General features: G+C 43.4%; 1 long non-coding RNA gene and 1 pseudogene across 1 annotated transcript in view; both read right to left on the bottom strand.

Annotated features, from left to right (window-relative positions):
- Positions 1-6,684: 6,684 nt before the first annotated feature.
- The window catches only part of LOC106028756 (uncharacterized), a 42,742-nt gene continuing 32,708 nt past the window's right edge, over positions 6,685-16,718 (bottom strand). Inside the window, exon 6 of the long non-coding RNA XR_010044551.1 lies at positions 6,685-7,145. This is a non-coding gene — a long non-coding RNA (uncharacterized LOC106028756). The remainder of the gene's footprint in view (positions 7,146-16,718) is intronic.
- LOC100731864 (N-acylneuraminate-9-phosphatase-like) lies at positions 12,641-13,405 on the bottom strand (annotated as a pseudogene).

The raw sequence follows: 16,718 nt of genomic DNA, 5'->3' as shown, positions 1-16,718 counted from the left end.
TTCCAATTCCCTCTCTCTCTCTCTCTCTCTCTCTCTCTCTCTCTCTCTCTCTCTCTCTCCTTTCCACTCTCTATGAGGTGAGCAGCTTCTTCCCTTTTCATCACGTGCTCCCCACAATCATTTGCTGCCTCATCCCAGGCCCAAAACTAATCTGTTTTCCTAGCCATGAACATAAACCTCCAAAACTGCAAGCCGAAGTAAACTTTCTGTCTTCTTGAAATGATTCTCTCAAGTATTTGATACAGTAACAAAAAGCTAACTCATTCAGAAAATTCCCCCTTTGGGTTTACACTAGTTTGTGAAGATTTAGGAGTGAGTTTGTCTCCTATCCCTTGACAAATTACCTGACAAAGTGAGTTTAAAGGAAGAAAAGTTAATTTTGGTTCATCATCGCAGAGGTTCCAGCTGGCTCCATTGCTTTGGGCCGTTGTGAAACAGAAATAACAGGGTGGAAAGACAGGGCAGCAGAAAACAGGGACCAGGAAGGCAACCAGGGACCAGGAAGGGTGAGAGAGCCAGAGGGGAAGGGACCAGGGGCAGACATGGGCTCCACGGTCACACCTCTGTCATCCACTCCCTTCAACTAGGCCCTACCTCCTGCTTGCATCACTCTTCACTAATGCCATCAAATTATGATTAATCAACAAACACAGTTAAAGTTCTCATGATCCAATCACTTCCCAAAAGTCCATCACCAGCCCAGTATTCAATTCAGTGAGGCTTTTGGGGGTATGCTGGGTTCCATCAGTAACAATCCTGTTTCCTACAACATGGAGAAATAAAGTCTGAATCCAAGAAAATGAGAACCATATAAATTTCCCCCATCATCATCATCATGTGGTCATAAGGAAGATATCTGGTGGCAAAAGTCCCTTTATCACCCCACAATTGTAACACAGGTCAGGAGGAAAGTGGAATAAATTAACTAATGTGTGAGATTTGCTCTTAGGTCTTCTACAAACAGCAGCCCCACTTTATCCACTGGGGTGCTCATCATGGGTACATGGCCCAGCGGAGGCCCAAAATTGCAGGTGATACTGAATGTATATGCGATGTTTCATTCTTTACTTTCATACCTAAGATAAAGTTTAATTTATAGATTAGGTGCAAATAGATTAATAGCAACCGACAACAAAATAAGACAATTACAATGATGCACTGTAATAAAAGTTATGTGAATGTTTGCACTCATAACTTTTACAATTTGACATGTAAAGATAAAACTAGCAGAAGTCTCTTTCTCCTTCTTCACAACTTTACAGAGAAAAGTTTCATTCTTTTCATGGATCTCAGAAAATTTATCATACAATATTTTTTCTTCCCTTATTAAGTCAAGGGCTTTCGCCTTTTCACTTAAGGAATCACTTTATGGCTTCTCTTTGGTGTATCCAAATTGCCCACTTTGTTCCTCTTGTGTCTTGAGGCCATTATTAAACAAAGTGAGGATAACTTGAACACAAGCACTGAAACAGATAACCTACATGGCTACTAAGTGACAAATGGGCTGATGGCATCCTGTGAGGACTGGACAAGGGGTTATTCACATCCAGGGCAGGAGGGGCAGGACCCAAGAGATTTCATCATGTTACTCAGAACTGCGCACAGTTTAAAACTCACTAATTGTTGATTTCTGAAGTTTTCCTTTTTCTATGCTCAGACTTCAGTTTGCAGGTAGCTAAAACCACAGTGCCGTGGGAAGGTGTTTTATACAAATGCGCAAATCTCTTAAGAGACTCACAAGCCAGGTATCATGTTAGTCTGCTTAGGCTGCTGTTTTAAGAAGTGCCACAGCCTAGGGGGTTTAACAACAAAAAGTTATTTTCTCATAATTTTGGAAGCAAGAAGTTTAAGATCAGCAGGACAGAGATTTCAATTACGGCTTACAGCAGTCACCTCCCCACCATGTCTTCATGTGGTCTTTCCTCTGTAGATCACGGAACAAGTTGCTGATGATGCTTCACATAAGGACACTGGCCTGCTAGATTAGAAGGCCATGCTTACATTACCTCATTTAATCTCAGCTACTTCCTCAGAGATCTTATCTTCACGTATACATATATCAGGGGTTAAGATTTCCACATACAAATTTGCAGGGTGAAACAGTGCAATCCATAATGATATTGTCTCAGTATTACAGAAAAGAATCATGAAGTCAAAATCCTTTTTTTAGGATCAAAATAAAGCCTTTATGCTTCCTACTTCTGCTTATAATAGAAAGTATCAAATACCTAAAAATCCAGTTTTCAAAATACTAGAAGTTGTATGTGGATGTCACAGTTTGTAAGTGAACAGGAGATAAAGCCAGGGTGGCTGTCCAAAGGTCAGTGCTAAGCCAGAGGCTGGAGTGGCCCAGACGCTCTCACTAGGTCCCCTCTGAGCTCCATCCAGCTGCACGGCTGCCACACGGCTACCTTGCCTCATTCTGAATTTGGGTCCTGAGACTGTCACTGCTTCATCAGTGCTGACCACTTCCTCCTTGACTTGAGTCTGTCTCCTCAGAACTCTCTTCTAAACCAGGCCTGACCCTTGGCCCACTGAGCCCAGTTTCAGCAATAAATCCTGCTCATTCGGTTTATTGAGAATCCCCATCCTGGTACCCAATCAAGCTCCTCTGCTCCACGCCACAGTTACGCACATTCCTCTTGGTAACTTTCCACCCACTCTCTCACCCTGCCCTTTGGCTCTAATCCCCATTCATTCCTTTTGTGCTTGGCGTTGAGTTCAATCTCTCACCTATTGCAATAAACTTGGCTCTATTGCAGTAGCACTAAACAAAGCCTTTACTGCCATTTGTAACAAGTGTCAGAATAACTTTTCCTCTCCAGTTCATTGAGGAAAGACTACACCCCACATTTCCTGTCCAGGATCTCTCCAACTTGTGGTTGAGAAGTGCATCGGTGGCTGGGTGAGAGCAGAAAAGTCACACACAGGGCACCTGGGAGCCCAGGAGAGTGGCAGGGGATCCGCGTTAGGAACAGAAGAGTGGAAGAGGGTAGAGGAAGGAAAACAGGCCCCACACATCTCAAACTTAAGTAGAACACCCTTAATCTGTCTCTTTGGGCCACCCCAGTAGCAAAGAGCCCCAGCCTTGACAGCCCCAAGGCTGAGGATCCCACAGCAGAGGGACAAAGTCAGGGTAATTGCTCTGGCCTGGCCTCGCTATGCTTCACTGTGTGAGGCTGGGCTAACCCGCTGTGACGTTTCCACGGGTGAAAGGAGAGTAAGGATGCACGTGAGAACACCCGTGATGTCCAGTGAAAAGAACGCCAATCTCTTTCCAGGCAGCTCGAGGGCCCACTTTTGTCTGTTCTGCTCAGAGTGTGTTTCTTCTCAATGTACACATCTTTGGGACTGCGGAAATTTTGAAAGACAAATGACAGCTGTGTAAAACTGGATCTTGGGGAAAAGAAATGTCACCATTCGATGGCAGGTCTGCCACACACTGATGGAGCAGAGGAGGGTCCTGGGAGAAGATCGGAGCTAACCAAGGAGAAACACTAGCCCATCTGGGGGTTGGCAAACTGTCCAAAAAAAAGATCCAAGGAGCTATAGGCAGCACAGGCATCTTCTAGGCTGGGCCATCTCTCCAAGGCAATGATCTATTGATGAGATGTGATGGAGGGAGGGTGGCAGTGGAGCTGTGGGCAGTTCGAGGACATCCCAAATTCCGAGATGGGCTCTGGCCACTGACAAAGCAAGGCCCGGGCCCAGAAACAGGTCACTAAAGCATTATTCCTGGAAGGAAGACAAGCACTGCAGGGGGATGAAGGCCAGAATGGGAGCCAGACGAAAGGAGGAGATCACAGTGGGGACCAGAGCAAGAGGCAGCATACAGGGCCCCCTGCAGGACCTGAGCAACCATCATCCTCACTGGGACTCCTGCTATTAAAGATGTTGCAAATGTTGTCTTTGAAGCACCCATGTTGCTGGTAGAAGGCAAGTATCCTTGGTACTCATTACCTAAATCCTCTTTGAAGATCGCAACGGCAATATTATGTTATTATCTCTAGTTTATAGAAAGGGCAATGCATTTCCCTAAGGAAGCATTTCCCATATTGGGTTCCATGAAATGCTAGTAACAGTGCTGGGAAAGATGGGATGGTTCATTAAGAAATGCTTCTGTGGCCAAATATGCTCAAAAAATAAAACAGAGGAGTACTACATTCGTGAGCACAGACAAGAGTCCGGGTGATGTGGGTGGGAGGCCAGCCCTGGCCAACTATTGGCTACGTGGATTAAGCAAAAAACAACCTTAGGTTGCTTCTATCTCAAAACGGGAATAATAAAGTAACTACTCATACAGTTGTTGTGAGGTTTGATATCAAGATGAACAAATGTAAAGTTCTGAGCACACACCTGGTTCAAGGAAAGTCCTCCATACATGGGAGCTCTTGTGGGCTCTCTAGCATGTTAAACATAGTTCACATCTTAGAACTGGACCTAGGATTCTTTGGGGAGGCGTCAATTAAGAAAACATCTTTTAAACCTCTTGGAAGAATGAGCAGAGATGATATTTCAAACAGCAGTAATCAAGACCAAAACCTAAAACAGCAAGCTGGAGAAAGCAAGAGACCCACAGAGGGCAGGTGCCCAGGCACCTGATGTCTCACACTGGCTGCCGTTAAAACACAGAGTTTCTGGTCGGAGAGATAAAGCCTCCCCACAGACTCTTCTCTCTAACCCGTTCCCTTTGTGCTCTGCCGGAGGAAGGTTACAAGCACCGACTGATTCAAAATTTGACTCATGAAGTTTTCTTTCTCTTTTTCCCCCAAACTGAAAAGAAAACATATTCCTGTAAAATTTTAATTATTTGCAGTGAAATGTCTCACCTTCAAAATCAGGGAGAGAACACTTTCTAAGAATGATTTGGTTCTTAAATGTCCCCCAGAAACTCATATGTTGGAGTCTTGGTCCCCAGCTGGTGGTGCTATCTGGAGGTGGGGAGATGTTTAGGTGGTGTGGCCAAGCGGGAGGGGCCAGGTTCCTGGGGCAGGACTTCAAAGGGAGAGGGGGCCCTACATGGTCTCTCTGTGCTTCTCCCAGCCATGAGGTGAGCAGCTTTCCCCTGCCAAATGTTTCCACAGGCCCACAATCTATCTGGCCAAGGGACCATGGACTGAAGCCTCTGAAACCAAGAGCCAAAATAAACCTTTCCTCTTTTCATTGACTTCCCGAGGGCATGTTGTCACAGCAATGGAAAGCCAACTAACACAGCATTGAAGATGCCGCTCCATCACTCTGAGCTCCTGGCCAGCCCCAAGTGGCCACTCCAGTTCTGAGCTCCCAGAGAGCCTGCTTCACACCTGTGGCACAGAATGTGAACCAAGGACAGAAATTCTCAGAGTTTGTGTCCCTTGCCTTCCCAAGAATCCAGTTCAGGTGTGCAGGGGGCCTGACTCCCCCATCTAGGTACCCCCAGCACCTCCATCAGGAGCGAGCAGGTTGCAGAGCTATTGCTCTGAGCTGTCCCCAGCACCAGTGAATCTGTGCCTGAATTGGGTGTCTGCCTGGGAGGAGAGACCCTGCTCACCGAGGGAGGGGGTGGCTGCAGTGATACCCCTGCCCTGCACCTGAAGTTCTCACGCCATGCACCTTCGGAGGATCAGAGCAGAATTCTTAAACACCCCAGAAATCCCCTGGTCAGGGGCTTTTGGGGTGACATCCAGTATGTAAATGCCCAGGATCATATCCTGCCAACTGGCACCAACAGTGTCACTGTGCCACTTGTGAAAGTCCCACCCGTAGCACAAGTCTCTTTCATTAGTCATTTCAATGAACACAGCTGTCAGGGATCTGTAGGCGTCTTGGAAACCTTCACACTTAAAAAAAAGAAATAAAAATAAAAATCGCAGTCCAAAATGGGAAGCCAAAACTTGAAGGCAGAGAGGAAATAGAAGGAGTCAAAGACGCAGGCTTGCACCAGGTCCTGCCACTTTCTCACAGAAGTGTAAGAACCTCGGACGGGTCAGCCCCTGCTCCCTGGGCCTCGCTGGCCTATAGCGGTCACCTCCCCACCTGCAGCAGCGGCTGCCAGGCAGCACTCAGGGCACAGGCATGACTGAAACTGAGGGATCATGGGAGAGAGAGGAGTGGGGAGCCTAGGGACCAGGCTGACAGATTGCCGAGACACAAAAAGGATGAAAGGAAGCAGCCCCCTTCTGGGGTCAGGGCCAGGACCAGATTTCACTTAGGTACCTGCTGTGATGGACATCAGAATTTGTTATAGTTTTCTTTTAATAGAGGAGACGTTGCCGAGTTTGCTGGTCCCAGGATCTTAATCCCACCTTCTCAGGAGGCTGAGGCAGGAAAGTTGCCAATGCAAGGCCAGCCTAGGCATCTTACAGAGATTCTGTCTCAGAATGAAATAAAAAGGGCTGAGAGTATAGCTCAGTGGGAGGGCGCTTCCCTAACAGGTACGAGGTCCTGGATTCAGTCCTCAGCACCACTGCACACACAGAAATGACTAGGAATCCTAGAACTGACTCAGCTTATAAGTTTCTCTGGACTCGCTGTGCCTGGGTTCTGACCTCAGTTTGTTCATGTGTAAGAGACGCAAGGATCCAAAGCAATTCCATTTGCCCGTCCTGGATCAGTCTCCGTGTGTCCCTTCCCCCCTGGTTTCCACCGCGCGATAGTTTCATGCATTTGAAAAATATTTATTTAGTGAGCAGCATGCAATGCGACACAAGTGAAAGGCTTCTTCCTCTTTCTTTGTCCCTCAGCCCCGCTCTCTAGGTGTGTCCTGTCCCCGCAGTCTGGGTGAAAGCCAAGCCACACCAAGGACTTTTCAGCCACTCTCAGCCACTAAGCAAAGACTTGGTCTCTGAAGGCGCAGCCCGTGGCCGCGCACTCTGCTGCAGCTGCTCTCTCCGCTGCGTCTCTTCAGGCTCAGAAACCCCAGTACCCGGAGGACGGAACGACCCCTGCTCCACCTCCGCGAGCCAGCTGCAAATTCTCAAGCTTGAGAAGGAGAAGGGTGGTGGAAAGGGACGCTTGCTCCAGGCTCTTAGGTCACCGCACGGAGCTCTGATGCTCCCTTTCTTACAGGGCCCATCACGGGCGTGTCGCAGTTAAAGGATAGCGCCACCAGGGGGCAGTCAAGACCCTCCCATCACTTTCGCGCTCCCGCGCAAATGCTTCCATCCCTGGTACGATAAAAACGAAAAGAAAAAAAAAAGTAAAACATTTTCAGTCAGTTTCAAAACAAAATAAAGAAAACAAACACCTAAACCCACAAACAGGTCTATTTAAATAGCACATATTGAAAATAATGTAAAGATACTACTCTAGGGGACAAACTCTTAGGAAACCTCCCAAGTATTTTATTCATATAAATAATATACTAATTCTCTTCCTTTCTCCAAATCATCATATCTAAAGCATATTCCTATACCTTGATTATAATTCACTTTAGTCTAGTTAGAGTCAGAAACTTTTCCCTACAGACTCCTTGCATGGAAAATTGCCATTTAAAGACTTTTATTGACTAGAATATGAATAACATCCATTGGTGTTTGACTATACATCACTTAAAAATTTCACCAATGGCTACACTTAACTGTAATATTGTGTTATCTTCACAACACTCCTGCGATATAATTATAACACACACATTTAGGGTTGCCAGGTAAAACACTGGGTAGAAACTTTTTACGTGGGATGTCAATATTTCATGGAGCATATTTATACTATCACATTATTGTTTAACTGAAACCCACGTTTAACTGGGCATCCTATACTGTTACTTGCTAAGCTTAATCATTTGACCCCCATCTTATGCATAAGGAAATGATCCCGAGGGAAGGAAGGTAACTTGACCAAGACCAACAGCCGGGGAGCAGTGTCTAAACTGTGAGCCCAGGCCCTGAGAACCGCACTCCCTCCTTACCACATCACACACGCACACACACACACACACACACACACACACACACACACACACACACCTGTGCTGTCCCAGAAGCTCTCGTCTGCCAACTGCTTCCATCCTCGGCTAGAGTAACCCGTGTCACAGCTACCTGGAAGAAAAGTTGTCCTTCCTGGCCAAGAATTCTCATGACTTACCTTCTCTTTTCCAGCTTATTTTTTTTGAAAAAAAAAAACTTTCTTTTTTGTTTGTTTCTGGGATTTTTGTTTGTTTTTTATGCTAACACTCATATTTCTGAAATTCTCTCGAGGCTTCCTCTAGTAAACTGAAATTTAAATACAGCTGTCTATACCAATTTGTTCTTCTGGCTTAAATTACCTGAAGCATGACACCACAATTTAAGCCCATGAAGAAGATAAAAACATATCATTGCACTAAAAGGATAACAAATATTTAGTACTCTTTTTGTAACTGTATCTACCAACTTGTATTTCACTACAGAATTTACTCTTCCAGGGTGGGATCATAACAGGACAGTACCCTGGCCTCCCCACCAGGGTGAAGTTTAGTCCCTAGCAGAATAACAAAGAACTTTAAAGCCTATACAAGGAAAATGCTTAGAATGCCCAATAAATAAATGTGAGCTGGTGTTAACCTTTGTACTAACAGTAGAACATTATTGAGTGGCCAGTCAGGAAGTGTTTTTGTAACTAGCAACCCATAAACAATGCAGAACAAGAGCAAAGACATGGTGGTGATGAAGGGAAAAAAAGGTAGGACTTGGAGGAAAAGGAGAAAGTCCACCATGTAATGATATGTGCCAATCCTGAAGCGCTGGGAGCCTTCATTCAGGGCAGTGTGATACTCGTGCAAGGAGACAGCAATATCCAAATGTGGACACCAATAAGGCAGAGACTGAGCCACTCTGGGAAACCAAGAAGGAGCCAGGGAGTCCTCCCTGAGTGGCATCTCAGCTGGCTCTTACCAGGCTGATAACTCCCAACGAGACTAAGATGGGCCAGGTAGAGGAAGCACCAACAAGCAAAAGTATAAACTTAAAACAATGAAGTATCTGCAGAGAAGTGGTGGGAAATCCACTTTCCCTCGCACTTGGAAAACCAGCCAATTGCTGAACAATCTATATAATTCTTAGAGTAATGAGACACCCGTCTGTGGCACCCTGACAATGGAAGACAAAATGGAAAACCTCTCCCACCGTCAGCAAGCAAGATGGCAGACACCATGGGAGGAGAGAGCCGGAGACATGGGGCAAGGTTGTAAGTTTCAAACACGGACTACTGAAGATGTTGTTATGTTACATCTTAACGCCCTTCATTAAGATCACTAACAGTCAAAAGAGCACTAACCAGTACGGGGGACTTCTGTACTGACCTTCCCTGCACACGTCGGTCATTTGATGTGACCTCCTGTGGCCATCAACACACTAAGGAGACAGGAGGTGTATAAAGCTGCTGCTAGGGTAACATAACATGGTAAGCTACTTTTTTTTTTTTTGTAAGTAGAAGGAATTCAATCTAAAATAATGATATTATAACGCCCATTCTCGTTGACTTTTATCTACTTTTGAAGACCTACAATGTCTCCAATGTTTTGGTTTTGTCGGTTTTGTTCTTTACTATTTTGTTCAATTGTATTATAACTAATGATATAGGCAATTCTATTAGAGATAGCGGGAGGCATTATGTTAACCATTGTTGATCACCTTGTATTATGTTTTTATATTATCTATTATGTCCACCCTTTTGACTTGACCGATTCTGTTCTGTTATGTCTCATTTGGTTTTACTCTCTTCCAAAAAAGCTATAAGAACCGTGGGAGCAATGAAACCCAAAATGTGTAATAGTCATTGTACAAAAGAGAGGAAAAGAAAGTGCTCTAAACTATATAACTGCATGTATATTCAAGTGTATAAGATAGAAAATGATATCACAGAGTTTTATTGGATCATTGAACAGAACTGTTTGCAGTATCATTGTTGGAATGTCCACTCTACAAGCTTTAATTTTGTGACTTGAACAATTATTTCTAAGATGGCAATATGTAATCCATTAACTAGTGATTTCCTACTGTTCATTTTTTTCTTCTGTAAATCTGTATAACTTGTACCCTTTCACTTTTTTTTCTTTTCTCCTTAAATTAAAAAATAAATAAATAAAAATAAAATAATGATAAAAAGCATGGTATAGTAAACACATACATTTATAACATCATTTATTATCAAGTATTATGTAGGACACAAATTACAGGTGCTAAGGGTTTGTTTACAATAATGCATTTCAGTAATGTATTTCACACTGACATTACAATGGCTCTGACATCACTAGGTGATCGGAATTTTCATCACCTGCATAATCTTGTGATATCTCTGACATGTGACCCACCGTTGGTGGAAATATCACTATCGGCACGTGACTGATGTTTTGGCAAATCCTCTGTAATTAGTGTCTTACTCATTCTATACAGCTGCAACAAGATATCTGAGACCAGGTACTTTATAAGCAATAGAAATTTATGTCTCACAGTTCTGAAAGCCATTGAGGACCTAAGACACACACACACCAACAGCCTGGGTGGTGCGGGCCTGGTCTGTGCTTCTCAGGAGGTGTCTTGAGCCATGTTCAACCAGCCAGTAGTCATAAGAACAAAGGAGAGAAAATCCACTCCCCTCAGATCCCTTTATTTGGGTGCCAATCCCATCCATGAGGGCTCCAATCTCGTGACCTATCTCTTACAGGTTGTGGCCTAGAACTTCTGCCTTCTGGCCTGCCCGTTGGCTCGCCTAAACTCACAGTGATTAGGACAATTAATAAGAGTATGGATGTGGAGGAGTCTGTTAAAATGACTACGGTAGAAGAGTACCATGTGGCTGGGCAGGGATGACTTAGGAAGACGGTTTCATAATCTAAGAAAAGAATCTAAGGCTCTGAAGTAAGAGAATAGCTCCAGAAACAAGGAAGAAAGGATGCATGTTAAAGCTCTCACGGAAATGGGATCCCTAGGACTTAGCAAATAATTGATATATGAGATGAAGCACAGGATGAGGTTGAAATCTGGCTCTAAGAGGATGAGAAGCCTTTTAACACACCCAGGGATGAGGAAATCAGCCGATTCAGAAGGGAAGCCAAGAACTCCATCTGGGACACATTGAGCTCAAGGGGCCAGTAAATGCAGCCAGAAAAAAGACAGCAAGTGGTTAGAAATTCAGTTCCATCCAGAAAACGAAATGAGAGACGGTAAGTAGCTAATCCATGCACAGCCTTGTGTGCCCCACCTGATTCTATGATCCAGCCACTCCTGGGGCCAATCCTGGGGAATGCGACAGAATCAGGGCCGTTCCCACATTAGATGTCATTATACTCTGTTCACACTGCTCTGTAAATCTCTTGATGAATTTCCCACACTTTCTGACATTCAGTTACATAAATATGGTGGGTAGAATAATGTCCCCCAAAGACATCCATGTCTTCCTCATCCCCAGATCCCATGAAGGCTCCACCCACTTCCCCTGCTTTAGGAAACAAAGCCTCTCAAAGGAAAAAAATCTCCAAAAGATGCAGCCTCAGGACTGAGCACAGGCTGCACTGTAACCTCCAGCAGATGTGAGGGAGAAGACCCGGTGCGCTGCCTGGCACATCTCGGGTACTCTACAAATGTTTGGGAAGGGAGAGAGGAAGTTCATTTAGTGGGTTTGCTTTTTAATTGGGCAGGAGTGAAAAATTTTATGGAACTTTTGTTTTTCATTGCAAAATTTAATTTTTTATTAGTCTTATAATATGGGTGAAACTACTCAGTTAAGGTGGGCTGGGGTTCATGGTTGGGCTATATGGAAGAAAGCAGTTCTCCGCTTGAGGATGCACAGAAGGAAAAGGACTTTTTGTGCCTTGTGGCTTGCACTTATCCTCAGCAAAGATAAATATTTCCATAAGAGGCACAACTACAAGAAAGCTATGAGCTTGTTCAAAAAATGTATGCAGGTGTCATAGAAAGGAAGCACCACAGCTTTTTAACCCTACCAATCTATTCATCATGTAAATACCACAGAAAAATCATCTCCTTCAAGAAAGTTCATGCAGAAGCAGTAGATTACTAATAGAAAACAATACACACACCCAAAGCAGGCAAAAATGGTTCATATTTTAAAATACCAAATAATTTTACTATGAAATGCAGGGATTTGCATGATTTAATATTTATTTCATATTAACCAGATACAATTGCTCTGATAAACTTCTACTATAAATGTTTTAGAATATGTATGTTTAAAAGTATCTGCTTTTAAGCCATGCAACCTATACTTGCATATCTGGGTGTAAGCTATTCTGCTTTGTACCGTGAAGCCAAAATACTAAAAGATTTAAAATATGGTATTTTGGGGCTGGGGATTTAGCTCAGCAGCATAAGCGCCTACCTTGTAAGTACATGGTTATGAGTTCGATCCCTGGTACTAGTAAAAAAAAAAAAAAAAAAAATATATATATATATATATATATATATATATATATATATATATGGTGTTTTAAAATCTTAAGTTATAGACTCAAAAATGATGTATTTCCTCAAGTTTTTTCTATAGCTCTAGAAGTAACCTGTATTAATTTGGATTTTCAGATATAAATATAAGTCAAGTCAATGGTTGGTTGTAAAGAGCAATTGGATTGCAAAGACCCTCACAAACTGGCTATTAAATCCTAAATCAAATTATTTTTAGAACTTAGATCATAATACATGAAATGGCTTAAGTCTCCTTAGTTTCAACCCTGGAAATAGACTCTAAAACTTGAAATTGTGCCTTTTAATGTGCTTTCAACAGACAAACTGACTTTACAATCAATATTCTATAAGAGAGCAGGTAATTCTAGCACAGAAGAAACTATACAGTGTGGAATGGGTAATGTCAGTGGCACGATTCCACTCTTGTTTACCCAGACTGTAGCTTTAGCCCTGCATTGAAACCTCCTTGTCTATCAGTTTCTAATGTGTCACCGACCATCACTGAGTCGCCAGGCTGCACTCCAAGGAGAGCACAGTGATAAAGCATGGAAGGTGCTGGCTTCTCCTCTTTTTCTTTCTGCACACAATAGTGTCAAAGTAGGACTGACAGGCACAAACCTCAGTCTCTTCCCGCTGTGTCTGTCTATCTCCATCTGTTAACTAGAGGAGGCATAGCGGACCTCTGTGCGAACATCTGTGAGCATGGCTTTAACATCTTCTGCTAGGGTCATGTGCTGTGGATGTGTAGATCTGCCCAAGAAATAACATTCCTCAGCCAATCTCCTGTTTGTCCTCACCACCTTTGTTTCCTGGACTGATTGTTCCCAGTGGGAAGTCCTCAGGTCTGTAATGTGCATATTGTAAGAAAGAAAGCATTCTTTGCTGAATTTAACTTGAACTTTATCACAGATGATTTCAGCTTCTTCTTTATAATGGCATTTTGACTGCAATAGCTTTATTACCTCTGTCACGCCCCTCCAGCTCACCCCAGCACTGTCAGTGAGTATGTGGTCCAGGTAGAAGAACAAGGGTCAATTCCATGAGCCTAATACCAGGTACGACCGACTGAGCCACTTGGGCAGGCACAGGGCAGCCTGCAGGCCCAGGATGTGGACGGCCTCTGAGGCCTGCTGACCCCACTGCAATATCCTCTAGTCCTCTTTGTTGTAGCAGGAAAACTTCCCCTTGAAAGAGGCCATACACTGCAGTTCTGCCTTCCAGTGACATCACCGCAGCAGAGGTAGGGTCTCCTAGTCCTAGGAATACAGAGGAATGAGGCTCCCAGCTTCCTAAATGTCCAGGACAAGTTCATGTTCTCCAAATTGAAGAATGAGTTTTAGGAACAACAGAGGTTAAGAGCAGAATATATTTATTGAGAGAAAGAAAGCTTCTGTCTGAAAGAGACAGGAGTCCCGAGCAGGTTGCTAAGGACACTGTCTTTTCCAGGGACTTTTATAGAGTAAAATCATGGAGTGAGACAGGCTCAAAGTGGGGAAAACTGGGAACTCACAAGGCAGGTGGGCATAAGGTGAGATAGAACTGTGATTAACCAATAAGATTAATAGTTCAAGTAAAACTGATTACATTAGGGACAAATGGGAAAGCAAGTCACGTAGAAAGTGGACATTCTCAGGGAGCAGTGACTCCTCCCGAGAGGGTTGGGATGGTGACTCCCGGCTTCCTCAGGGTAACAGGGAGCTATTTAGAAAATCAGTCCTTAGGATATAGACACATTTGTTTGATCTGTCTTGAGACCTGGCCCACAGCAGGAGGTCCCTGTCTCCTCCAAGGCTGTAAGGTATCTGGATTTCTGCACTGGCTCCTTCAAGGATCTAGCCCTGTCTCACTGTCTATAATATTTCTAACTCAGCTGCCTATAACAGAATGAGACAAGTTAGGTAAAGTTAGGGCGAATAAACCTTGTATCACCAGTTTTTAGATAGACACTCCTTAAGTGATTAACATGCCTATTTGCAGAGCTAAGCAAACTTGACCCAAACTTTCAAGGCAATAAAGATGAATGTAAAATGAAGTTACCCACGGGCATCTGCAGGCCTAGACTTTAAACCCCTATTACACAGTCAGGCGCCCTACTTTATTTTTAACCTTTACCACAGTCCTCGGACAAAGTAGAGGGCCTCCCCCTCCGCTGCTAAGTCAAACTCAGGCTGTGCTGCCTTTGCTGGTCCGGGCTCCTTTCCACTTCAAAAGGACCACGGAGCCCACCCATCACGGGGTCCCCGTGTGTCAGGTTGGAGGCTGGAATGTCCTCCACAAAGAGGAGATGGGAATAGATAGGTTCTTGGTTCATCTTCACAGAAAAGCACTTAAAGATGCATCAATGTGTCTCACAGGCAGGCTTCACTGCCAGAGTTAGTAAGCTCCAACAGGGAGGCGACTTCAACTCGGTCCTCTGACCCAGGATCAGACAGGCCTGGTAACACAGGAATAGGATCCACTTTTTATGAGTGGGGTGGAGTGGGGTTTGGTTGATCACAATCTCAGCTCTGATCTGTAAGATGGCTCTTGAAGAAGCCCTTATCACGCAGTCTAGGCTGGATGATAGGAGCATTTCTGCTTGGGACACTCTCAGTTTTTCAAGGTTCTGCTGGAACCCAAGGTGACCCTTTAGGTTTAGGGTAAGGACAGAACTTTTTTTTCCGGTAGTGAGAATTAAACCCCAGAGCCTTTGCACTGAGCTACATCCTGAGCCATTTAACCCTTTTTAAATCCTGAGACAGGATTTCACTAAGTGCTAAGTTCCCAGGTTAGGCTTCAATTTGAGATCCTCCCACCTCAGCCTCCCAGAGTGCTGGAATTACAGGTGTTCATCACTGTGCCAGCTATGGCTACAGACTTCTGGGTACTCATTGGTAACTGAATGTCCTTGTAAATCTCTCATCTTGGTGTCCTCAGACTTGAAGAGGGATGAGATAGATTGTGTAAATGTAGGACTAATTAACCTTGTTAACCTTATAAGATAGATAAGCATATTACTAAGTTTTTGTTGAATCATTGAACAGAATTGTTTGCAGTCTCACTATTTGAATGTCCACTTTGTATGATTTAATTTTGTAACTTGAATGACTATTTCTAAGATGACGATATGTAATGTATCAACTAATGATTTCTTAGTGTTTATTTTTTTAATTCTGTATTATTTCTACCCTTTTATCTGTTTTGCTTTTCTCTTTAAATAATTTTTTTTTAAATTAACCTTGTATTGTCAGCTTTCAGACAGGCAATTCCTAAAGGACTGACATGCCTCTGTGCAGGATAAGCAGAGATATGACCCAAAGTTTTAAGATAAAAAAGAAGACACTTACAAAATGAAGGCCTAGCTTTCAGGCCTGTCTGATCCTGGGTCAGAGGACCGAGTTGAAGTCGCCTCCCTGTTGGAGCTTACTAACTCTGGCAGTTACCTAATGGGCATCTATAAACCCAAGTAAACAATGACCTTTTCTTTGTTTTATTTTTAGCAAAAACAGATTTAAGTCCCTGGCTGTGTCAGGAAAAAAGTATGTGCTTTTAATGAGTAACAGGTTTGTGCTCTGCGCCTCTGGTTGTTTCTGGGTCACCAGGATATGGCAGCTACCAGGGAATCCTGTACATAGCTCTGAGCAGGAAAAGGACTTGAACACTCTGTCTTACCTGGCCAGGCACCTAAAAAAACACAAATATCGTTCATCTCATCCTGGTACACAGAATGTACAACCAGTATTTTAAAACCTTTCTGTTTTTCTCCAGTGTCTTTAAAATTTCTATGTGTAGTGTAAACAAATTTTATAAAGTCTTCCATTTTCTCCAGAGCAAGTGAGGATGTTACAAACCTGTTAGCCTAGTTAAGACAATAAACATTTAATATGGCATCATGGATTAGGAGGGAAAATCCCAGAGCAACGTTTCAGGAAAGACAGGGAAAGAATTATGGGGAAAGCAATGTAATGGATTTCCTTGCATTTTGTTGCTTCTTGCTTGTTACAAGAAGAAATAATTTGGGGTTCATATTCCCCGACAAATTTTTGAAAAAGTATGTTCATGGCAAGTAGGACTCATTTAGGAAGACAAACTAGAAAGAAGAAACTACACTGGCAGTTCACTGCAGAAGTTAGTCAAACTCTGCAGGTACAAATAATTGTATTAGATGTTACATGAAAACATACCAATTACATCATTGTGTTATATGTGTCAGATGCAACTCAAAGGCTCTGTGCTTACTCCTATAAAACTCTAAGCATTTGTTTTACATAGTCCCCAATACTCAAAGATCCCACAAATGAATTCCATTCCTCAGTTCTTAGAATTCTGCTAGGTGGCTGTAGGTTAATTGGTAGTCAA

Source organism: Cavia porcellus, unplaced genomic scaffold (assembly GCF_034190915.1).
Source record: "Cavia porcellus strain 051 isolate PalLab524CR breed Dunkin Hartley unplaced genomic scaffold, mCavPor4.1 scaffold_29, whole genome shotgun sequence".
NCBI classification, from domain to species: domain Eukaryota; kingdom Metazoa; phylum Chordata; class Mammalia; order Rodentia; family Caviidae; genus Cavia; species Cavia porcellus.
The sequence above is the reverse complement of the archived record's forward strand: the minus strand, read 5'-3'. Positions and strand labels throughout refer to the sequence as shown.